Raw genomic sequence first — 24,421 nt, forward strand, 5'->3', positions numbered from 1 at the left:
GAAATGCCCCAAATCTTTATAGTAGTGAAGTCAGAGAATGAAATCTGTGGTTCATTCGCTTACTTTCCCTTAGACAAAAGACCTTATACTAGGAAAATTAAAATTATGACTAAATAGAAAAAACAATTCAGTTGATCAGGTTTAAGCACAATTCTCAAGTTTGCCCCTGACCTTAGGAATTGACTCTTTAGGTTCCAAATTTTGATTAGGAGTGAATTTATTATGAACAAGAATCATATCTTATACCAAAAGAAAAAAGTAAAATAAAACAATTAACAGTAATTATTGAGTATCAGTAGCTCCTCCAAGTAACACATTATAAACATACTACACACACACACACACACACACACACAACACACACACACACACACACACTCTTCCTAGACCTACACATGGCTAACACATTCTTCCCCTGACTTTTCTTTCTTCATTTAGACACTGAGATCTCTGCTACCATAGGAGCTGTTATAGAAAAAAGATTTATAAACTACTATATTATGTAGATTTGTACAGTCATTATGGAGAACAGTATGGAAATTACTCAAAACCTAAAAAAGAAAAAAATAGAACTACCATATGACCCAGCAATCCTATTACTTACTACTGGGTATATATCCAAAGGAAGTGAAGTCAGAATATTAAAGAGATTTCTGCAGTCCGTGTTCATTGCAGCATTACTCACAATAGCCAAAATATGGAATCAACTTAAGTGCCCATTGTAAATGAATGGATGAAGCACATGTAAAGATTCACACCTTGAATACCATTCAGCCTTAAAAAAAAGAAAGAAACCTGCCAATTGTGAAAATGGGTGAACCTGGAAGACATTATGTTAAGAAAACAGGTACAGAAAGACAAGTAGCTCATGATCTCACTTATATGTGAATTTTAAAAAGTTAAATTCAAACCAGGTACTTGTGGTTCATGCTTGTAATCCAAGCTACTTGGGAGGCTAAGCTTAGGAGGATCACAGTTTGAGGGCTACTCTGGGCAAATAGTTCATGAGACCTAGTCTTCAAAATAACCACAGTAAAATGGACTGGAGATGTGGCTTAAGCAGTAGAGCACCTGCTTTGTGAATGGAAAGCCCTGAGTTCAAACCCCAGTCCCACCAAAAAAAAAAAAAAAAAGTTGAATTCATAGAAGTGAAACTAGGATGTTAGCAGGGGCCAGGAGCAGGGCATGGTTGGATAGATGTTAGTCGAAGGGTATAAAACTTCAGCCAGACAAGAAGAATAAGCTTTTGAGGACTATTGACTATTGACTAGTGACTGTAGTTAACAACGTAATATTCATTTTTAAATTGCACATTACACCAAAAAATATAAATATGTGAGGTGATGAATATGTTAATTAGCTTGATTTAATATGTACATAGATCAAAATATCACATTTTGCCCTGTAAATATATATAATTATCTACCAATTAAAGTAATAATATAAAATAAATACTATATTTCAAAATAGACAGAGGGAAGAAAATGCTGCAAATAGTGCTAATGGACCTTTCTATCTCAAAGCTGATTTCCAGACTGGTTGAATCTTTTCGCTTTGCTTTGTTACTCTGCATTAATCTGTAATAGTTAGAAATTATGATTAGAAATACTTCTGAGAATCTTCAGATGTTGCTATCCATATATAAGTGGCCATTAATTTTTTCAAGGCATTTTTTTTCAATTGCATGTAGCTAGGAAGACCTAGAGAATAGTTCTTTTTTTTTTTTTTTAGTGTTACCAGAAATCAAACTCAGGGCCTTGCACTTGTTAGGCAATTAGAATAGTTCATTTCTGAGAAACAGAATACCTTATGGGATAATTGGCCTGGTCGGTGTCAGTAAAAGACTCAGGAGAAAATCAATTATCAGGTATCTGGAGCTTAGAAAGTATGGCATTAGAGGTAAGAGAAACTTACAGAGAGGAGGTAAGAGGTTGGAGGCCTCCTCTCCCTATTTTATAATGTTTCATGCTGGCCCAGGATTCAGGGAGGCATTCATGTCTCACTGCTCTCTACCCTACATGGTTCAAAGATCCAGAGTTCAAACTAGTACTTGAAGTGAATAGTTTGGTTAGATTATGAGTCAAATAGGTTTTAGTAGAAAGCTAGCCACCATTTATGTTATTGGATCTACCACATAAGTAGGTTTGCAGTTATACAGTAGTGATTTTCAGATTGCCCTCTCTTAGATCTCTGGTATGATGAATTATAATTGCTAGTTATAGCAATTATTGTTGTAGTGGTATAGTAGAAATATTTTCTATAAGAAAATACAGAACTCATATATTCCAGTTAGGATAATTTTTCATTTTAATAATTGAAGTAGGTACCCTTCTTATCCCCACTTATAGATGTGGAAACAAAAACAGAAAAGTAACTTGCCAAGGTCCCAGAGGTACTAAGTGGCAGAACCTTCATTTGAATGCAGTATCTCAAGGTCCAGTTTGTGTTCTGAACTGCTGTACTGTCTCAACAGGACTGAGATTTAACACAGCTAAAACAAAATTATGAAGTTTCCTCCAATCCATAGAAAAAATTAGCAATATATAGAATTTTCTAGATTTTAAGGTTTTCCTGTCTCAAATCTCTGCACCCAGAACCCCAGATAAACTGTGAGTGAACAGGTGGCAAGTTAATTAATTAACATAAATTAATTAACTGATTCAAATATGGCATCACTACATACTGAGGAGTTATCCACATAGCCTAAATAGTTGCTGATGAAGGTAATTAATCTGTAGTAAAAAGCAAGAACAGTAGAATTGCCAACCATAAGCAACTGAAGACATGCATGGATGATTAGGGCTTCCTTCCTCCAGTTTACAGAAATTCCAACCATTTGTGAATGTGTTCTGCAGCAGGGCCAGACGTGACAATCAGGCTTCTTAACATAATTTTGAATGAGAGTCACCCACAAACTCTAGGAATGTACTAATTTTAGTAATCCTAAGTAATTTCCTCAATAAGGTGTGTTACTTATGCATGCACAGATATGAAACTAAAAAAGAGAAAAAAAAAAGTAGACAAAAGACTGGGAACTTTGACTTCCTCTGTCCATTAGAACCAATGGAAGGTCGTGTTTTGCCATCCATTGTTGCTTGCCTGAAAGCCCTGCAAGGCCCATCAGAATCCTTACTCTAAGAATAAAGTTTACGCATTTTATTGAAGTCAATCTATCTATTTTCTCAGTGAAAGTATAACAGAATTTTCTGTTTTTCCTTTTGCACAACCAACATTATTTCTTACTTAAAAACTTTTTTGGGCTGGAGGCATTGGCTTAGCAAGCACAGGGCCCTGAGTTCAAATCCCAGGACCACAAAATGCAAAAACTTTTTTGGGCTTTGCTTCAAATAATCCTATGGGTGGGGAGTTGGGACTGAATGGAGGAACAGATGAAAGAAATGTGGTGAGGAGTTGGTGTTAAAGCTGGGCGTCATGGGGTTTCATACTCTTCTCTCCTTTTTTGAGTCTTTCAAAATAAAACTTTTACATCACCAACAACCAAACTTCTTGACTCCTCTTTTACTCTATTTCTCGCTCACCTTTAGAGCAGGGCTTCTGTAAACATCTGCATACCTCATTTCTATTTTCTCATCTTCCATTCTTTGCTCAGTCCTCTTCATTTGTCTCTCATCCCCACCAATCCACTTAAGTGCTTTTGCATACATCACTGCTGACCTCCATATCCATATGGAGTGGTTAATTCTGTCTTCTTGTGTTAACTTGACTTTCAGCAACAATTGATAAAATAGGTCACTCCTTGTTTCTTTTTTCTTAGCTGATGTCAACTCACAGTTTCTTGTTTTTTTACACCTCATGGATCATTCCTCCAAAGACCTGTTGGAAAAACCTCCAGTGCTAGATCCTTGAGTTGTTCTACACTCCTTCTCTGGATATTCTCATTTGGACCTGTTGGTTTTAATACCTTGTTTGCTGACTTACCTTTTTAATCCTCATTTCCAGACTTGAATGTCTAAGAGACATCTCAAATTTAATGTGTCCAAATCAGAACTCTTAATTTCACCCCTACTTTCTCCATTATACTTCACCTTCCTGTTCTATGATAACATCTTCAGTGTTACCCAAACCCATTTACTTCTCTCACCTGCTGTGCTAACAACCTCAGTGCAAACCTCTGCCATTTTTCACTGGACTTTTGTATTACCTCCTAACCTATCACTTTACTTCTATGCTTGCCCTCTGCAATCCATGAAAATAACAAGCAGAATGGTTTCTTAAATACAGTGTCACTCCTCACCCACTTAAAATCCCTCACTGGCTTCCCAATGTACTTATTTAAAATCTAAACTCCTTCTTGATGTTGCCTCTGCCTGCATCCATCCCTAACTCCTACCTCTCTCCCATGGTTCACTACTACAGTCACTCTGGTCCCCTTGCTGTTCTTCAAATATATGGAGTGGGTGTTTTACCCTTCTTCTCACTGTAAGGCTGGCTTCCTTGCATTATTTAAGTCACAGTCAAATCACCTCCCAGAGAAGTCTTCTCTGACCACTCTGTCTAGAATATCTATATAGCCCCAGTCACACTCTGACCCATAGCCTATTTTATTTGAATTTATATAAGGCATGCATGTTTTATTTGTACATTTAATTTTTGCTGCTAGCCTATAAACTCCAGAAGAGCAGTTACTTTTGTCTTGTTTAGTACTGCATCTCTGGGCCTAGAACAACATCTGAAATACATAGGAGGTGAATATTTATTGCATTTATGAACAAATGAATGACTTCTATTTGTGATTGAGGATCAGAGAACTTTGCGTGTAAGGGTTCATCTATGAAGTTTTAACCTGGACTAATTCCCCCATCCCCAATGCCCTGCTCATTTGGACTCTATATACTGGGTAAAAGATTGTTCAGCTGTCTTAAGTCACATTATATCCTTGGGCAACATCTAGAGCAGTCTTGTCCAGTTTTTTTTTAAACATAGCACTGTTTCATGGCTGTTTGCATGTCATCTTCTCCAGAGCACTTGAATTTCACATCATTCATCGGCAGAGCCAGGACCTTCCCCCCTTCTCAGCAAAAGAGTAACAGCTTCATCTGTTCTTTGATCTAAGGCACACTTGCTTCTTCTAATCTTTCTCTATTTTTATTTCATTTATTTTTTCAATGGTAGGTACATTTTATTGACCTGGGTCACATGGGGCAGACCCTCACCCATGGGGGATGGAGGAATGGATTGAAGATAAAATCTGACTATCACTTGTGGTAGAATTGAGGGTTCTGGCTGTGTTGGATGAAGGGGAGCCGAGAGCCAGATTGGCTGGTAGTGGCAAAGCCTGGCTTTCCTGCTGGTTGCATCTGCACAGAAAGTTGAGGGGAGGCAAGGAGACTAGGGGCTGGATGCAGAGCCTGGGAGTGCATGGGATGCAGGGAGGATGAGTCAGAGAAGCCAGTCTGTTGGTTAGCATGTTCCATCTGCTTTTGCAAAGGATTGAGGCTGTGGCTGAGAAAGGCACTGCACTGCAGGAAATGCTGAAGGTGCTCTGAGCTGCTGATTAGGACTATAGGCTGTGTGGACCCATAGTGAGGTGGGGGCTGAGCAGTCCCATAGGCACTACCTGGCTGTCTTGGAATTGCCCATGTTCTGGGGTCCCTGTGAAAGCAGCTGCTGAGCCCACACTTGGGGTCCAAACATTTGTTTGGCTCTGTTTGCTGACATGAGGGTTCCTGGACGATTATGTCCTCCATGGCTCCCCTGTATGCTAAGGAAGGGAGTTCCTGTGTGAACTCTCAGGCCCTGCTGGTAGGCCGCTGGGGTCAGAGTGGTCAGGTCAACTCTGCTTCTTCCGCCTCTGTTTTTCTTCCTCATGCAAAACTTAAGCAGCAGGAAAAGCTGGTGCTTCTCTTCCTGGAGGGCCAAAAGCTTCTCCTGCAACTTCAGAATTTGTTCCTTGGTTTTCTCAAGTGACATTCTTTCTTCCATCTCTTTTTTCTTCCTTCTCTCCGGCTCCTCCTTCATTTCTGTTCCATCATTTTGTCCACCTCTTTCTCCTCCTGCCACTTGCACTCCCACTCCATCCTGATGTGCCGGTACAGTGCCCTGGCCATGGCATTGGAAAGCTTGGGGCACTCCAGGAGTGCGGGCATGGTGCTGTCAGAGACGCTTGGGCCGCGAGCACCTGGCTCGGTCACTGACTGCCAGACCTGGGATGGGGTCTGCTGGGCAGCGGGTACTCAGGAGGACTGTGGCACACCGAGGCGGAAGCCCATCTCTCTCTCTGCCTATTTTTAGTTGTCAATCTTCTCCTTCCTTTCCCTTCCCTTCTGTTTTTCTTCTTTAGAAAACAGCCCATAAATTTCTAGTTAAGTGAGATCAGCTACTAGGAAGGCCCTTTCCTAAGCTTGTTTATATAACAAAAGGCTGTGTTCAAATCCTAATTTTAATGTGACAATAGAGCAGCTTTTTGTAAAATAGCCAAGACAAGAGTAAGGACATAAATTTGACTGTTAGACTGGGATGGACTAGGAGTGTCGCAGGGATCTGAACAGATTCTATAGTATTCTCTTAGTAGGGAAGTTCCTGACAAAGTGAACTCCTTTGTCACATCCTAGAGTTATCAGCACTTTAAGAATTTTCTTGATTGAGCAATTTTAGATTTACTGTTATCTACTTATCCAGAGGGTGTAATAATAATCTGTGTCTACTTGATAGAGTGGTTGGGAAGAAAAGTTTTTCTTTTTTATTTTCCAAGGACTTTTGGACTTTTTCTCAAAGAATTGTATCTTGAGAATTTTTATACAAAACTTAAGTCATTGAAAAATTTTTCTGCCACAGTGGACAGTTTTGCAGAGTATAACTAGAAATCTGTTCTTTTGTCATGATTATTTGAATAATACTTACTCCTTCTAATTATTAAGAATTTACTTTTTAGATCAATGAAAACATTTCTGTGGGGCTAGACAACCCTTCCTTGTCAAGGTTATAATTTTTCTTACGAAGTTTTGCCAAAGCCTTTATTTCCTAAACCCTAGGACTAGTAGGTCCCTTTGACATCAGTGATTTTTGCTTTGGTGGGTCTTAGGCCTCTCTATTCTATTATAGCTGTCACCCTTTGTAAATCCCTTTTTTACCATTGGTTGTCTCATTGGTAGCTTAAGCCTGAGATCATGTGCTGTGTCCCTAGGCCACCTGTGCAACTTTCCCTGGCTGAGACTGCATCTGCTTGGCACAGCTGCTGCTTCTACTGGGATCAGCCCCTCCACTTACGTGTAAATGTTAGGAGGCAGGGAAAATGAAAATGCTGCTGAGAGAACATCTGTCATCAGAATTTGCTTTATGAAGGAAATGATCTTGGGGAAAAACCCCTGGATGATTACTCCAGGAAGAAAATGAAGCCCAAAGGCCTGGACATTGGCAGAGTTGCTCTCATGAGTCAAGGGAGGCACTTACTGGTCGTTCAGAGAGTGAGGGGAAGACACTAGCACAAAAGTGAATGAAGGGTCAGGGACCAAGCATCAGTGCAGATCAGCAGACAGCAGGAAGAGCCATGATACAGCTGTTGCCTGTGGTCTCCAAGCTTTTCTGTGAAGTGCATGCTTGTGCTTGATGGCATGCAATAGAGTTCAGGTGTGAACTTGGAGAGGCACACATTCACATCACAATCAATGCAGTGTAGTGTCAAGACAACATTCATGTGACCAGGATCCTGGGAGTACATAGTCTCCCCATAATTTTGAAAGCTTTGGGTTTAAAGCAGCTATGAAGTTGGTGGAAGTTTGAGCCAACTCTTCCTACATATTGAAGGGCAGTGAGAGTCCCAGCTAATGTCTAGGTTACATCTTGGTGGTACCTGACATATTTTGCCAACTGCTACTGTACCCCATGAATATGTATAAATATTATGTGCCAATTAAAAATTTTTGACAAAAGAATTTTAATACCACTGTAAGGGGTAATTCACCTGTTCTTACTATATTTTATATTTTATGTGTGCTTGCTGTGGTTATAGGTCTTTAATTCTATTAAAGATTTCTTTATTGCACAAAGAATAGTATAGCAATGCATAAGTAGGTACCACCAGCAATATTAAAAACCAAGACAAAGGAACATACTGAGGCAAGTACACCTGAAATGTCTGTGTGAACAAACAGCCCAGCACTGCAGGAACTTCAGGATGAGCCCACAATTGCTGCATCCTGAGTCAGCTGTTTTCTATTCCAGTCACATCACTCAGGCTTTGGGTAACTTTTTTATTTTTTTGGTGGTACTGAGGTTTGAACTATGGACCTCACACCACCCCACACTCCCCAGGCCTTTTTGCTTCACTTTATTTTTCAGGTACAGTCTTGTGCTTTTTTCCCCCCCAGGGGCCACCACAGATTGCAATCCTCCTACTCACCCTCCTGGGTAGCTGGGATTATAGATATGTACCACAATGCCCAGCCTATACTTTGGCTAGTTTATTAAGAGAAACAGTTAGGGTTTTGGTCAGGATTAGGCACAGTCCCTTTCCACATCATTTAAGACTCAGCTGAAGCTTTGCCTTCTTCCTTAAGTTTCAATTGAAATGCCTCAGTTTTTCACTTGGCAGTGTTTGTGATTGACAATGTGTAGTTTTCTTGTTTCCCTGGAGAATGTACCTTATTGAAGGCAGGAAACCATTTTGTCTTGTTTTGTGGCTGTCCACATATTTGTTGTATGAATGTTGTTGGAGACATTTAGCAAAGGCATACTAAAGCAGAAGTGTTTTCATTTAATTTTTCTGAAATGAGGAGTTAGAGGTGTAGTGAGAATAAGACTGACAGAGTAACAACACAGAGATATTAGTTACAGTTCTAAGCATTTCCCATATATTAACTCACTCAACCTTTATAACAGCCCTATGAGATAGCAATGTTTTATAGATGAAGAAACAGAGAGATCAATGACTTGCTCATAGTCATACAGCTAGGAGCTGCAGAGTCAGATTCTGTTTCTCACCTTTATCCTTCTTCTCTAAGTATAGAAGATGGAGCAACCTCAGCTTCTGAACACCTCACATCTGCCAAGTCACAGCTGTTCTGATTACTGCATGGTTGCTAAAGAGCCAAACTGAACCTTGTGGCTGAGTCCTAGGAAAGCAGGCCAGGAAATGCTGGCGCCTCTGAGGCCCATGGGAACTCATCTGAGCCAGCAACCAGCCCTCCCACACTTGACAGGTTGTAACCTGGCTCTCTAGTCATAGAAGTGCCGGGTCCTTTTACACCTGTGGGGAAGGGAAAGGAACAACCAACAACAACTCTGAGAGAAGAGGTGTGGGAGGGAAAAGTGAAGGGATTTGAGGAAGGAGGTAGAGGGGAAGGAGGAAGAGCAGCTGTGTCCACCTGACTGCATTTCGGTTTCCTTACACTAAAATGAGGGACTTGAACTATATTATTTCTCAAATTGGGTTCTAAGTATCCAGGGGGCCCAAAATTTCTGTGAGAACTATCTACTATTATTTCAATATTTAACTAAAAATTAATGTAACCTTATTTTGGCTTATCTAATGGGCGATTTTAATTGACTCGAGTTCTTTGACTTTAGTATCTGAAGTTGTGTCTGTGTTTGTGGCTGTGAGAGCAGCACGTGTCAGTCATTTACAGCAGCCACATTCCAACTTGTTGAAACTCATTTTGCATTCTAATCCCTGGTCCACACACACGTGAATATAAGTGCAACAGAAGTACCCTGAAGTGTTACTTACCCTTTCTGCATAGGAAGTACCATGTGGTTCCCTTCACTCTACTCCAGCTGTCCATTTTCTTTGAGAAAGATAATAGAATTTAATCGTGAGCATGTCCAGGCTACAGTGTGCTTTGAAAGACAGTGTTCTGTTGAAAGACATTTCATAGAATAAACCTTTAGTGTCTTACAGAAACAAAATAAAGGTATGTAATAATGAACAACTGCTTTGTTCTAAATTGCTGAGAAAATACACAGGTAATATTTGTGAATCAGAAGCTACACACCAAGAAAAGGGCAAATCAAAGTCTCTGTAGGAACAGAGGCTTTGCATTAGTTCAGCAAACAGTTCTATTGGAACAACCTGCACCAAAGCAGCCAGTGCCGTATTGTTTACTTTGTAGACACTATACGGATCCATCTCTGAACGTGCCACATCACAACAGTTGACTAGTAGAAAGTGGGGATACCCAATGATGACTTTTGCATTAAACTTAAAAATGTTTATTAAGCCAGGCATAGTGGTGCACACTTATAATCTCAGCACTCAGGAGACTGAGGCAGGGGGGGAATTGTGAGTTCAAGACCAGCCTGGGATATATACTAAGACCTTATCTCAAAAAACAAAACAACTGCCCCAAGGTTTATTTATTTTTGGATATACTATATTAGGGTTCTCCAGAGAAACTGAACCAATAGTAGGTAAAGAGATGGGTACATAGATACATAGCAAATTTACTGGAGGCTTAGAACTTGTCTAGAAGCTGGAAAACTAGGAAAGCCAGTTGTGTAAGTCAGTGAAGTAGAGGGGGAGGGGAGGGGAGGATAAGAAGGAGGGATGGTGGTAAGTCCCAGTCAGAGATGGAAGGTTCAATAAGAGTGTCAGTTGATGTCCAAGGGCAGGAGAGGATGGATATCCCAGGTCAAGAAGAGAGAATTTGCCCTTCATCACTTTTGTTCTCCAGTTGTATGAACTGGATGATTGTTGCCCACACTGTGAGGGTGAGCTTCTTTATTATCTTCTAAGTCAAATGCTAATTTCCTCTAAAAACACCCTCACAGACACATTAAGAAATAACGTTACCTTTAAGCCCAGTCAAGTTGACACATAAAATTTACCATTACATCTGCTATTAAAGTGGCAGATCATGTTATCTTGTGCAATTCTAAGTGTCTTGGATTTGATGGTTTTAGCCCTGCAATGGTGTTTGATATGTTTTTCTGTTCCTTGTATTTCCTGTAAGTTGATAGTTGGATCTAGAGAACTGATTACATTTGGTTAAATATTTCAGGCAAGAATACTTTGTGGGTGGTGTTCTATACTTTCAAATGTATCAGATCAAAGTGTGCCTCAACCTTAGCAGGCCCCATTTGCACTGATTTAAGATGCATCAAAAGGGTCAGACATTTTCATCTCTGCATTAGAAAGTTCCCGATCAGCAGTTCACACAATGGTTCAATGTCCACCGATGATCACTGCCAGCTTCCAGTATTTCATGAAGAGGATACAAAATGGTAATTTTCTAATTCCAGCATTTCTTCCACACTTACTAGCCGGCATTTATCTCTGAGGAACTTTTCTTTCTCATCTATTTGGTTATCTTGAGACATACTTATTAGGCCCTCCTTTAAATTAGGGCTCATTGAGCCCTAATATATTAGTCCTTGGTGTTTCAGCGTGAAAACAGAGTAGAGACAGCTGTCAATGCCACAACAGCACACCCCTTTCCAAATCACTTCAGCTTCCATCCTGCCTCCTTTTGGGAAAAGGAGGGAGGTGCAACATCTTTGTCAGTGGCCCTTGCAGCACCTCACATCCTAAGGGACTTCTTAGTGGAAGCTGGGGATGATGGAGGAAGTCTTCCAACAGCTGGCCTTTTTTCTGTTTAAAGGTTCTTAGGGAGTCATGGAGATAATGAGTCTAATAACAGATTGGAACTCTCCCCAGTGTCAGGGTGGAGAGTGAAGAAGGAGGAGATGAGTTGTGCCATTGAAATGTACCTTTTAGCCTCAAATTCCAGTTTTATTTCTGAGATAAAATCCCATGCTTCAGAGCCATGGATGGTAATTGTTAGGACTGCTGGAAGCTGATAAGAATACTACATTCTGGGAAGAGGTTAGAGTAGATCAGGATGATTTTTTGGTATAGTGACATCTGCTCACTAGCCTCTTGTTCTTCTTCCTGATTTACAGCCATACTACAGTTCTAAGCCTTCCTTGTAATTAAGGGAAACTGAGGTCTAGTCAATGGTATTGAAATAGAGATGTGCACTACTTCTGGGCTTGACCCATAAAAATCTCCCTCATGCTCTCTCTTTCATGTTCCTTTTCCCATTAGGCTGGCTTCTTCTGGGTTGGCTGGAGTGGAGGCGGTAGCCCCCAGGACAGCCTTGGAAGCTGTCAGCCTCCATCTGGCTCAGTTCTGGATTTATTGTATGGAGGAGGCCCAGCCCTCCAACTTGTTCACATGTCCAGAACAGTTTGTGAGCAAGAAAAGAAATAGTTGTAGTAGAGTAGTTGAGCCTATCTTAATAAATACAGTTTCTCTCTTAAGAGCCATTCCACATCCACCTTTTAGCACTAAGCATCTAAAACCATCCAAAAAAAAAATGTAAGTGCTCTGCTTTGCCAATAAACTGTTAGCAAGTCTTAACTCAGGAGATCTGTCTCCCCTGGCATTCTGAGAAGCAGAAGTCCCAAATTACTTCCAGCTGAAATGGAAAATAAACAAAATTCATCTGTGGTAGGCAGAATAATGCCTCCTCACAAAGATGTCCATGTCTCAATCCTCAGAGTCTGTAAATACATGACTATGCATGGCAAAGGGGACTTGGCAGCTGTGATTAAGGGTACTGATCTTGTGAAGGGGAGACTACCCTAGCCTGTCTAGATGTGCCCAACCTAACAGCAAGAAAAAATGGGAAAGGGAGACAGAAGAGTGGGCCAGAGAGAAGTGGCATGAGGATTTGACCCACGGCTGCTGGCTTTAAAGATGGAGGATGAGGCCATGAACAAAAGAATACAGGCACTCTCTAGAAGCTGGAAAAGACAAGGAAACATACCCTCCCTCTGCCCCTAGCCTCCAGAAAGGAACACAGCCTTGCTGATGGCTTGATTTTAGCTCAGTGAGACCCATGTCAGCCTCTGACCTGGAGACCTGTAAGATAATACATTTGCACTGTTATAAGTCATTGCATTTGTGATCATTTGCTGTGGCAGCAATAGAGAATGAATACACCATCTAACACAAAGCCCTTAAATTGTAAAAAGTGGATATATATGTACAGCAGGCACATTTAAAGGTCCTTAACGTAGGATTCCAAATATCTGGAAGTTGGAATTGGATATCCAGGTGTAGACCAGCTACATCTGAGGGGACTTCAAGTTTTCATCTTGATGCTCTTGGCAAGTGCTGACATACCCAGATTATGAGATTCGGTTGGAACTAAGGAAGTCCCCATGTCCCAGGAGAACAATGAAATGTGGCCTGGGTGTCTGCTGGTGTCATAGTCTACTCTTCAAGATGAGCCATTAATACTGTGGTCAGGCCCTTGGACAAGCATCACAATTAAGATTTTGTTTCCTTCTAAATCATCACCCCTCCTTTACTGTTGAAATGTGGCTAGCTCCTTCATCTTCCAATTAGAGTGTCATTCTTCTAATTCACACCAAGCAAAACAGTTGGGAAATAAAACCTCCTGGTGGAGAGTGGGGAGAGGAAGAAAGGGAGAAAGAGAAAAGGAAACCCATACTTAGGAACCAAAGCTGAGGGAGAGACTTCTGGATTCACAGCCCAACCTAGTTTGCACTTGCTTTAACCTCCCGGATCCTTACCTTCTCAGAACTCTGGGAAGGTTATTGATAGTACCTGTGGAACAAAGATGCTGAGAATTAATAAATGGTAGTTACAGATGAAGGGTAAGTCAAGTATAACAGCTACTGCTCTTAAGTTTTCTCAGAATACATTAGAGTTTCTTTTTAAAGACTGTGATGAGTTTGATAAGTCACCAGATATCTCTGTGTACTGTAGTCTAAAAGCTGTAGTAACTTCCTTGCTTTAGTTACAATCCAATTCTGAAGACTAACTCATTTTGAATACTGTAATACAGAGTTCAGCCTTACACTGAGGTCATTTGGGGTTTAAAAAATGTTTCTAAATCATTTTGTCCTATATTAAATATAACACTAAAGTAACAAGAAATGGAAATTATTAGATAAAGTAGAGAAATTACTTCGAAGGGAAATCTACCGTCTATCTTTATTTTAAAATTTTTAATGAATTATTTAAATTCATTCATACTTATTGAAAAGATTTCATATTATTTCATAGTCAATTTCCTTTTTCATTTTTGAACTAGTCCTCAGAGCCTGTTAGCTGAACTGCCCTTTTCTCCTACCAGTACATTGTGACATTCATTGAAAAGGAAAACAGTATTTTGTGTGTATAAATAATACTCAAATAAAAACAAAACAAACAGCTAGCTCATATAGGAACCCCGCCAACAAATTCCCTGAGGAAATATATATTAGCAGTATATTATAAGTAGATGTTAGAATTCATGTGGTTTATGAAATCAGGGTACTAAAACCATGTCCCACTGCTCACTGCTCATATTTTGTAAGCTGGGCAGCACCCTGCTTCTTAACCATGAAATAGTGTGCAGCAAATCCCTTGGTGATGATGTATCTGTCAGAGGGAAAGAGAGAGGCATGGATTATCAGAATGCTGCACACAGCCCACTTCCTTCACAGATTTCCTAGAGATGCTTGGCTGGAGAAAGTCCCTAAAGGATGCTGTGAATTCCCAGGCCTGCTGAAGGAGAGAACAATGTGTGCATGAGTTGCTTTGTCCTTTGACTCTGGCCATAGCAGACCCCTGGTAATGAACTGACTGTGTATTCTCTTGCCTTGGGAACATTTCCAGGTACACATGTTTTCTTTCAGTGGTTGCAAATGTCAGTTACCATGACTTTTTAAAGCTGGCTTAAAAAAAACCAAATGGTGGACTGACACGTGGTCTGTGTTTTACCAGTGGTTTGGAAACTAACCAAGTATCTTCTACCTACTAAAAACCACGTCTGCCTCTTCTGGATCAGTGCCTGTCACACTTTTTTGCCAGATACCCCATGAAAAAGTATCTTTAAAACTAGGTACTTCCTCACTCTTTAAAAATGGATGTCCAAATGTTTTCATCATTTTTAATATAAGAGGTAGAAAACATTACACATTTCATAAGTTGAAATAAGCTGATGATTGTGCATGAAATAAATATTTCATGATATGATTTGATAGAATAGTTTTTAATAACCTTACTAAATGACATGTTGAATTGGAAAGCAATCAGTAAAAACTTACATGTCATCTTTATGCAGCCCATTCTATAAAACAAATCTGGTGTTTCCAGAAAACACTGCAGTTGCTCTAAAAGTAATCTGTACCATTTGTGTACTATTTTGTTCTGAATTCAGAACTTCCCAGTACTGGCCGACCTTCCCCTTACAGACTTATTGTCAGGACTGAGAGAGACAGTCAGAAAGCCTCAAGGCTTCTCCAAACCAGTATTTTGAATCATTAAGGAAGCACACTATTGTAAGACTGGAGATACATGAGGTAGGACTTTCTTTTTTACAATGGGAGAAAGAATATACTGATAAGGCCTAAAAACTCTGGGCCAGTTTCAGAGAAGAGTACATCAAAACACATCTCTACATTTGTAAAGTTGGGGAGCAGGGAGGTGAAGAGGCAGAAAACATGATAGAGGTAAATGCTATGATGAAGATCACCTGAGTGATATGACTAAAATGCTACTCCGTCTGGTTAGAAATGACTTCTGAAAGCAAATGGCATTTCAGCTGAGACTTAACGTCATTCACATAAAAATCAGGCAGTACATTCACAGTCAGCAAATATTTATTGTGTGCTGCTGTGTGCTAGGCACTTGATCAACTTGATCAACACCGGGAAAACAGACAAAGATCTTTGGGGAACTGATGTTGTAAATGGTGTGGAGGGGCAGACAATAAACAATAATTATTCTAAGTTCATAAATTATATGTTATATTTGAAGGCAATGTTGTTGCAAAAACAAGAAAAACTATTGGACAGGCTAAGTACAATAAGGAACATGGGAATGTGTAGTTTTTATTAGGATGGCTGGTATAGGCATCATTAGCCAGGATCCTGTGAGCAAAGACTTACATGAGGTGGAAGAGTTAGGTACTAAAGCAATAGCCAGAACAAAAGCCCTAAATTGGAGCATGACTGACACATGTGTAAAGAACATGTGTAAAGGATGCAGCTGGTAGTAGGACAGGAAGTCTGAGACATCATTGAAGGTCAACTCACCTAGGCCTTGTTGACCTTTAGGAGAAGTCTACATTTTTCTAAATAAAATGGGGAACCACTGTAGAGTTTTGAAGCAAGGAGTGATGTGACATGATCTGACTTAGGCTTCAACAGGATCACTCCAGCTGCTATGTGAAGCAAGAGTAAAAAAGGGAGCCCTTTATTTAGGAGGTTGAGCAATCCAGGAGCAAGATGAAGGTGGTTTCGACCAGGTGCTAATAATGCAGCTGCTGAGAAGTGACTGGATTATGGATATATTTTGAAGGCAGAGCCAGCCATGATCTTGTGTCAAATTGTAGTGGGATGTTGAAAAAAGGAAAGAGACAAGTTTGGGGTTGGGCCTGAGCAATTGGAAGGTTAGAATTAGATCAGCTAATATGGGAAGGTCTGTAATGAAGCAGGTTCTGAATTAAAGATTGGGGGTAAGTGTTCTAGGAAGAAGGAACATTTTTTCCCTCTTATACTTTAAAAAGTATCACAGGAATTTATGCAGTTAAAGAAAATAACCATGTGGGTCTTGAATGTGATTTTCAAAATGGGGAAATGGCAGAGACGGTAAAGAGAGGCAAAGGGGTTGGAGAAAAATAAGGCATTCTATAGATAATGTTTTGCTCAGGGTAGTATCAATATACTCTAGCTATGTGTTCAACTTTTAATTTAAATGTGTGTTTAAAATTTATCAGTAGAATAAAAATAAGATGGATAACTTGTAATTCAGTGAAAAGTGAAATAAAACTTTATTTACTAAAAATCAGGATGGAAAAGAAAGAACAAACTGAGAAGAAATATAAGTAAAAAACATTGGGTAAGACAGCAGGAATTTGAGCAAGAACATATTGGTAAGAAATGGCAAAAATTCCTCTTAGCAGAAACTATCTGATTAGAAACTCTCTTTCCCCCTTTTTCCCCCCAATAAAATTGTGATGGCTACAAGATACCTGCCTGAAACAAAGGAACAGAGAATGTAAAGGATCAGAAGAAATATACAGGCAGATAAAGACAATGATGGTGGCAAGTAAAATGTTAGAAATAGACAAAATACAGTTCCAAGTGAAAAGTATCAAATATAGCAATGATGTTTCATGTTGATAAAATGTATGGAATATTTAGATGTACCAAGACTTGTTGAGTGCTTAATGAGAGTCTTGGAGAGTTGGGGAAGGTTTTCTCACATGCTGCGGAAAATGCAAACACTGGCAATTTGCTATCTTGATGTTGCTGGTCTTGCTCTTGGTGAGAGGAAGAGGTAGGGTCTGGGGCTCAAGATAACTGAAGAGCTCAGGTCTCCTATGTAAGGGTCAATGCACTCAGGAAGAGAGGGCTCTGAAGATCCATGACTTTCTGCAAACTCGGAGAATTTCAAAAAATATTATTCCTTTAACTTTAATACCCTCCATTCTTTCCTCTTCTAACTTATATTGAATGAATGTTAGAACTTCTCAATCTGTTTTCCGTATTTCTCAACTTTTCTTTCATCTCATCCATCTTTGTCATTTTAAAACTCATTCTTCTACAATGAGAGGAGAATCCTTTGTTAGTCTTCCAGCTCTCTCTTTTTGCTTTAATTGCATCTGTTCTGCTGTTTGTTTTATTTTAACAATTGCATTATGTTATTGTCAAGATTTTCAATTGGTTCATTTTTATGAGTCTGATATCTTCTTGAATTTCTTTGATAACATTTTATGCTAATTTTAACTTGTGCCTTTTAGCTTTTTGTTTCCAACATTATTTAAAAACAAAATTGAGGCTGGGTATAGTGGTAGATATCTGTAATCCCAGCTACTCAGGAAGCAGAGACAGGAGGGTCCAGGTCTGAGACCATTCTAAGAAAAATTAGCATGAGACCCTATCTGAAAAATAAAATAAAAGCAAAAGAACTGGGAGCATGGCTTAAGTGGAGCACAAGGCATAAGTTCAATCCTTAGTGCTGAAAAAGGAAGGAGGAAGGGAGAGAGGGAGGAAGGGAAGGAAGGAAGCTGGAAAGAGCATTATATTGATAAAGCAGGGGGCAGAAATATCTATCACAGATTTTTGATTCATATTTTATAGTAGTTTTGTTGTAGAACTTAGAGAGAAATGATAAAAGATGTCTATTTCCTAGACTAAGTTAAATATAAGGAAATTCTGTTTTCTTAGCTTTGGCAACAAGAATAATATTGAAGCCCAAGTTATTCAAAGGATTCCTGGCAAACACAGAAAACCATTAGATTTAGTTATGGTATAACAATTAGATGACATGGAAAAATAGATATTTAAACTAACATAGTGGTCAAACTTGTTCTCCCCATCTAAATGTGATATATTCCAAGAAGCTTATAGTTAAAATTTATAATAGTATTATTTTCCCCCATGGATTTTAGTAACTTTAGTGTTTAGAATTTTAGAAACTTTAATGTCTCTCTGAAATATTTGTGTTGAAGTCATTAAAGTTGGGTTTTTCAACTTCACTTTTTACTATAAACCATTTTGACATAAATATGATGCTTCTCGTCATAAAATATGACAAACCATTAATCAAGGTTACAAAAATTATTTAATGAGGCTCTTTGCTTTATATCAATATTGAAGGAATATAATTTCTGCAGCTTGCATTCTTCCTTAAGAGAAACTGGAATAGATGTACCATGGGTTGAGTCCTAGAGTGCAGACTATCCAAAGCAGGCCAGAGCCCAAAGTGACACTGGGTTGTACACAAGTCAGAGTCTTTCAGAACACATGGGTGGGGGGGTTAAGATGGCAGAAACCAAGATCATTGAAAAGAGCAAAGAGCAGAAGCACAGGTTGGAGACCTAGTAAAAACTGGAATGGAGTCCATAGAGCTGGAGCTTTGTGGAAAGGGAAGGCTAAGAACCAAACTATGCTTGACTGTCAAGCACAGATGCACACGCTGGTCACCTTGATTTACAAGATGTGTTATGTAAAAGCTGTGGAATTCCATATAAATAGGACCCTCTTCCTACATCGTTTCAGTTTTATTAATAGAAAAGGAATAGGACCCAGAAATGTTTGTAGTCTATAGTTGTCTTTTAAGAAAATGAAGATGAAATAAAGTAGCACATATTTATTATCTAGAAGTGTTTGATAGATTTAATATAATGTAATGTAAGCTTTAGAGCTGAGCATATCATTCCCTCAATATTAAAGTTCTGAACAGGCTACAGCCCCATAATTTGGAAACAAAGTCTTAAAAGCTCAGTTTTACCATAGTTCTTTACTATTTTTCATATTCTGTCATGGCAATAAGTTGGTTCATGAAATTCAAAAAAGAATTTGAAACATACCTAATATTTTACATCTAATATAATGAAAGTTATTTATAAATTAATTTTGCCATTTTTATTAGTCATTTCTATGGTAGGTTCATGAGAAATGTGAGAAAAAATTGCAAAGAATGAATTTGGACCAATTATTTAACAGATTTTGTTATAATGGGAAGAAGAGAGTATCCTGACTGGCCAGTGTAAGTATTTAATTCTTTGGGTAAGGAACACCATATCTTTGCAGTAGATTTGTTTGATTTTTTTTTTTTTTTTACTATCTTGAAATTATTTAGATCCCCTTTACTCTACCACTGTGCTCATCCCATTTCTCAGAAATAAGTGAAATTGGAAAGTGCTGGCTATTGACACTGTTTGGGACTACTCTGCATTGTATCTTACCAGTTCAGCTCTTTGTGACTAAATTATTTAATAAATTTACAGTCTCTGATCAACTCTGAGTGAACCAGTACCACTGAGTACCTGAATTCCATGGGTACTATCCTGCTTCTCCAGGAACCCCAACCTCAGACTGACCAGTGGATCTAAGAGTCTCCAGAAAGGTAGACCACAATAGCTCATTTCAAGCACAAAATCTTCATGAAATCACTGGTGATGCCACCTTCTTCTTCTCCTCCTCCTCTCCTCTTCCTCCTCCTCCTCTTCTTCCTCCTGTAAGCCTTTTTATCTTGGGGAGCTTTTTTCTTTTCTTTTTTCTTGGTGAGACCGGGGTTTGAACTTAGGGCCTCACACTTGCAAAGTAAGCACTCTACCACTTGAGCCAAACCTTCAGCCCTAACGGGGAATTTTGATTTCTAATTCAGAATATATTCATGTATATTTTCACATAAATAAGTTGTCATACAATAAAATTGACCCCACCACAAAAGTGTACCTGTTTATCTTACAGTTTGTGCTATAGTTTGGATCTGGAGTGTCCCCCCAAAGGCCCCTGTGTTGAAGACTTGATCCTCAGCCTATAACACTTTTGGGAAGTGTTACTAAAGGTTGTTGGAACCTTTAGTAGTGGGAGGAAGTTAGGTCATTGGGTGTGTGTCTTTGAAGAGGATTTTTGGACCCTGGTCCCTTCTTGTCCCTCACTTTGCTTCCTGGCTGTTGTGAGGTGAACAGGCCTCCTCTACCTCGTGCTCCTGTTGTGATATATAGTACCACCACAGGCCCAAAGCAACAGGGCCAAGTGACATCAGACTGAAACCTCTGAAACTGTGAGCCAAAATAAACCTTTCTTTCTTTTGAGTTGATTATCTCGGGTATTTTGGCACAGTGAGAGAAAGCTGACTAACTTGCCATGCTTACACTTGTACCCCAGGAGTTGGGTTCTGCCTCAGTTTGAGGAATATAAATATACTGGGAAGGATCTGACTTGCAGATGAAGATATTGGTGGTCCAGGCCTGTCTTTGCATGGATTTATGCTATTGGTCTCCATCTTCTTTTCTGTAATTTGGTAAGTGTTGGGGGGTACAATGCTCAGATTGGATAGTCACAGTCTCTTCTTTCTAACTTGCTATAATGACTTAGAATCTTGAATGCCACACATAATAGTCCTCAGTGCATGTGTTGCTGTTCTTTATAGATCATAAGGCCCAGCATGCACATATTGCTGCCCTTACCCTTTTACTACCTGGTAATTACATTGCAGTATTTTTTACTGTTGGGTATGGTGGTGCACACATGCAATCCAGCTCTTGGGAGGCAGAGGCAGGGGGATTGTGACCTCAAGACAAGCTTGGGTTACATAACTAGTTCAAGGCCAGCCTGGGCTACATAGAAAGGCCAGTCTCAAAAAAAAAAAAAAAAAAGGTATTGAACAAGTAAAGAATGAATGGACATCTTGACATAGCTGATTTACATATTATTTCCCTTTTCCTTTTCTCTGTGAATGGAAATACAAACTAAATCCATAGCCCTCCCTTGGCAGGTAAACACATAAGCATAAGACCTCTAGTAATGTAGCCTGTTTTCATATTCATGAGTCTCATACCTTCCTCCCAACTTGTGTTCTCCCTGATAGAAATATAGCCACTTCTTCAAATAGCAGCCAAAGAAATATTCTCAATATAACCTTCTCAACCAACAGCTGTAAAATTGTATAAACTTTTTAAAGAAATGATTATCAGCAAAGGGCTTTGCTTCCAGGTTGTCCAAATTGCTAGAGAAAGTACACTCCCTAAATTAACCAGACCATGAGAATAAGCATCAGTCCTCTTGTTAAGCTTCTTAAGCCATCTCTCCAGGCTGTACCAAACTGTACTTCTTGAAATAGGACACTCTGTGCCTGTTTGAAAGCTGGTATGATTAATGCAGCTGGAATTGCTGAGAAAAAAGAGAAAGGGAAAGAACGGATGTGCTTTAAGAACAGGGAGTTCACTGGGCCCTCTGCAGAATATATTTTGGCCGATATATATATTATTACACAGTAAATATTATTCCCTGCTTTCCAGATGGTGGAGTGGTCTCTGTATAATGCATAATAAGTAAATACTAGGGCTGGGCCTCAAATCCAGTCCTAACTGTGGGTCCAGACACGCCATCCCCAGCCCCATCACTGCCTGTCTTTGCTCCCCAACACCTGTGCTGTATGTTGTGATGATCAGTTAACTGAGGGTCAAGTGTGTTTAATTTTCTGCCTGGATAAGAATTAGGATATCTCAGGTCACACTTCAAAAGTGAAATACAAAACTTCTTCTTGTGAGTTAAAAATCTAGAAATATTTTAAATTGACTAAGTTCCATCATTGAGCATACAGGTATGAATCTATGACAGCCTTTTTTTTTTTGGTGAGGGAGGAGGCTAAATCCTCAGGCATGCTAAGCAACCACTCTACCACTGAGTTACATCCCCAACCCAAGGACAGTCACCTTTAATTGATTCCAAAATAAGGAGATGCTAGTGATCCTCTTTCTGAGCCTCCCATCCATCATAGAACTTCAACTGCTGGTGTTTTAGTTCTTTGAAAGAAGTTTTGCATTCAAAAACCTGTTGTTGAGGCTTTTAGATTACACAGATGTCCTGGTTCAACTTCAGATTTTTGGACTTTATCATGGGCAAAAGCACTTAGAATTCTGGATTTTGGTCTTTTCCTGGGATAGCAATATTGTTAAAATGCTCTTTTGCTATGCTAGACTATAGCTGCAGTTATCCACTCAGTCACGAGGGGATGCAGCTGATACTTTAGGTGTAGAGTGCTGCTAAGCTAGGGCATTAAGGAAGTTAGGTATATTTTAAATACCTTCTTGGCTTTTGATATTTTCAGTTTAGGTGAGTTTATCAAGATGTGGCTGTATCTAAGTCAAGGGGCATCTGTATTTGTATTACTAAATGTGATTTATGAAGTGATAATGCAAAGTTTAATGAGAGCAGGCTGTCTGCCTACAGCTAGAGTCTACTGAGGTGTGGCTGCTCCAGCACCTGCCCTCTCTCAAACTCACAATGCCCTGCAGCCCCTCCCTGGGCTGCAGCAAAAGAGGAGTGGGAGAATGACTATGATTCAGGAAAGTTGCAGGGCTATACAATAGGACATTCCCCTGCTATCTGGCATTAGACTCACAACAGGGACATTAATCATTGCAGTAGAGGTTGGCTGCATGAGCATGCACCATCAAAGGACCTGTCCTGGCTGAGTGCTGGGATTACTGGGAGGCAGTAAAGTGTAGAAAGATGACCAGCCTTAAGGCCAGATCGACCTGAATTTGAATCCCAGCATTAGGCTTCACTCTACTGGGTGACTTTGTGCAAGTTATTTGACATCTTGGAATCTCAATTTTCTCATCTGAGCAATAAGTATAAACACATACACTGAAGGACTTCTAAAAGATTAAGCAGTGGTCAGGCACCCTGGGAGAAAATTGAGTAGTTTCTTACAAAGCTAGATATACTCTTTCTAGATGATTTAGCAATTGTGCTCCTAGGTATTTACCCAAATTAGTTGAAAATTATGTCCATACAAAAACCCAAACAAGAATATTTATAGTAGCTTTATTCATGATTGCCAAAACATGGAAAGAACCAAGATGCCTTTTCATAATTAAATAGATAAATTGTATGTCTATATGATGGACTTTTACTCAGTGACAAAAGAGATAAGCTGTCAAGTCATGAAAACACATGGAGGAGCATTAATGCCTATTGATAGGTAAAAAAAGCCAGTCTAAAAAGCTACCCACTGTGATTCCAGCTATAGGACTATGTTAGTCAGACTTTTCAGTCCTGTGACAATTGCCTGAGGAAACAACTTACAAAGGGAGTCAGTCTGTGATCAGCTGGCTCCATTTCAATGGGCAAGACAGAAATACCATGGCAATGGGAGCACGTGGCAGAAAGTGCTCACCTCATAACAGCCAGGAAGCAAAGAGGAGCCATGAAGGGGCAGGGGATACAATATACCCTTCAAAGGCACACCTCTAATGTCCTACTTCCTCCAGCTAGGCCCACCTCCTCACATCTCTGCCACCTCCCAATTATGCCATCAAATTATTAATCTATCAGTCAATTAATCCATTGGTGAAGCCAGAGCCTCAGGATTCAATTAAATCCCCAAAGCCCCCACCTTTTAGCACTGCTGCGTTGAGAACCAAGCCTTCAATACATGAGACATTTGGGGGAACACCTCATATCTAAATCATAGCAATGACATTATGGAAAAGCAAAAGTATAGAAACAGTAGAACAGTCCATGGTTCAGGCATATGGGATAAGGAATGAATAGGTTGGCATAGGGGACTTTTAGAGCAGCGAAACTGGTCTGTATGATACATAATAAATATACACATGAAATTGTGCATTTGTCAAAACCTGCATGATAGCACAAAGGATGAACCCTTATTATAAACTATGGACTCTAGTAAATAACCAAGTTTTCTAAAAAGATTAAGCAAGATGATGTATGCAAACTCCCTATAACCTATTACCTACTACTTGCGAGGCTTTAATAAAAGGTGGCTATTGTTTTGTTTTATTTTATTCCTACTTTAAGTTCTAATGTTATTTGGACATAGTTTTTGATTGGGTTAAATGCATCAATTTAATTAAAAGTAATATTGGTACTTAAAAATATGGCTGGCTACCAAGTGAGAACTGGCTACCTTTTATAACTATAGATTTGTTAGAAGACATGTAAGATTCTCTCCCCTGTTCCT

General features: G+C 39.4%; 1 protein-coding gene and 1 pseudogene across 4 annotated transcripts in view; one reads left to right on the forward strand and one right to left on the reverse strand.

The window, feature by feature from the left end:
- Cradd (CASP2 and RIPK1 domain containing adaptor with death domain) overlaps positions 1 to 24,421 on the forward strand; it is a 213,163-nt gene that overhangs the window by 134,466 nt on the left and 54,276 nt on the right. The gene's annotated exons all lie outside the window — the stretch shown is intronic.
- On the reverse strand, positions 5,135 to 6,107 carry LOC141425814 (G protein pathway suppressor 2 pseudogene; annotated as a pseudogene).

The sequence above is a fragment of the Castor canadensis genome, chromosome 8 (genome assembly GCF_047511655.1).
Source record: "Castor canadensis chromosome 8, mCasCan1.hap1v2, whole genome shotgun sequence".
Lineage (NCBI taxonomy): Eukaryota > Metazoa > Chordata > Mammalia > Rodentia > Castoridae > Castor > Castor canadensis.